The sequence below is a fragment of the Salvia splendens genome, chromosome 19 (genome assembly GCF_004379255.2).
Source record: "Salvia splendens isolate huo1 chromosome 19, SspV2, whole genome shotgun sequence".
Lineage (NCBI taxonomy): Eukaryota > Viridiplantae > Streptophyta > Magnoliopsida > Lamiales > Lamiaceae > Salvia > Salvia splendens.
The window spans coordinates 16,680,077-16,681,732 of record NC_056050.1 but is presented as its reverse complement, the minus strand read 5'-3'; the positions used below and the strand labels follow the sequence as shown (position 1 = coordinate 16,681,732).

At 39.6% G+C, this 1,656-nt stretch overlaps 1 long non-coding RNA gene across 1 annotated transcript; it reads left to right on the top strand.

Moving 5' to 3' along the window:
• On the top strand, window positions 1–1,226 carry LOC121778808. The gene is made up of 2 exons (XR_006045731.1): window positions 1–838; window positions 954–1,226. It is a non-coding gene; the product is annotated as an uncharacterized LOC121778808 (long non-coding RNA).
• The last annotated feature ends 430 nt before the right edge of the window (window positions 1,227–1,656 follow it).

Genomic DNA, 1,656 nt, shown 5'->3' with positions numbered 1-1,656 from the left:
TTACTGCCGAAATCGGGCAAGCTCCGAGACACGCCACTGCTACCTCGTGCCTCTGCTCCCGCGTCGTCGTCGGCTCCCCACGGTCAAGCTAAGTCTCACTCCCCTTCCCCTTTTATTTATTCAGATTTGTGATGTTCTACTTGAAGGCAGTAGCTATGTGGTATTGGGATTTTTGGTGATTGAGCTCGATTACAGCAGTGTGTATGCTAAGGCTTCGTGGAAAAATTTAGTTTCCTATGTCCTTGAGCTTCTGTCCCTAAATTCCTAAACTTGGCTATCTACTGTGTTCGCCTAAACGTGATGCATAAAGGGTGTTGTGGAGTTTACCTCTACTGCAGTGTTTCGGTTCTTGTCTCTGCTTCGGCTCTCCCTCCCTTTAGCTTGCTCCTCTGCTATTGAGTAGTGGTGTTGTGGTGTGGTATTGCTTGTGGTGTTGAGGGAGAGTGAAGCTGGGATTATTTATGCCCATTTGTCTAACTGAAAGCCTGTTAAGGCTGATGTGTTGTGCAGCGAGGGAGTCCTTGCTTGGTTGTGTTTTGGCTGTTTTCTCTGCAATCATGCAGGGGTGTACTCGTGGGATTAAATGTGGTTGTTATACCATTTTGTTTCCTTCTTGCAGAACTCCCTTTTTCCCTTGAAGCTGCATCCCTTAACCTGAACTTTGTGTGGTGAAAAGCAGGTGCAACAACAAGGATTGTAGGGTTGTTACGTGACAACCGCAGAGCTGCTGCTCTACACGGAGCAGGCTTTGCACGGTCGAAAGGTCCATGGTTGGGGCTGCTGTGAGCCGTGGAGTGCAGGAGACATTGCAGCCTCTTGCTTTTCCTTCTTTTTTTTGGTAAGTTTTGGTCTCCAATGCTTAAAGTAGGCTTGTTCCTTATCCTTACTTATTTTGCCAACTAGCCACTTTAGTGTCTTATGCATCTTCTTGTTTATCTTGTTGTTTCTGGCAGGGACAAGAGGCTGACTCCTTCTCGGCTTTTGTCTCGTCGACTCGGCCCAACAGGCCGTCGTGATGGGGCCGTGGTCCGTGCCGGAGAGGCCCAACGCTAGTTTTCCTCCTTTCATTTTCATATTGTAATAACGTAGTTCGACTTTTATCTTTGTCGTCAAGAGTTGTAAATTAGTTCGGGATTTCTGTAATTAGCAATTTCATTAGCTTTGTATTAAATTTGAAATTTGTACTTAAAATTCTTATTCAAGAAATAAAATCACTCCTTCATCAATTGTACAAAGAATATTCCAATATTTACTATTTTTCAAAAAATCTCGAGATAATTACGTCTCGGCTATTACATAAAATTAGATAAAAAATTTATTAGTTACTACTAGTTTAAAATAAAAGTAAAAACTAATACATGATTAAAAGAAAATCAATAAACTAATGGTTTATAATAATTCAAATTTTGATTTCAATATTCAAATTTAATACCCATTTTCAGTGGAATAACCATTTTCCACTGAAATGCCGCACCTTGATACAATATTCAAATTTATAATAATTCGAATTTTGATTTCATAGTTAACTCTTTAAAAAACGGGGTACTACTTTAAAAATGTGCATACATGTACATTTTTTTAATCACGTTCATCAAAGTATTTAAAAGTCAATTTTTGAAAGGGACAATGCTAATAATTAATTTTCCCTATTTAAAG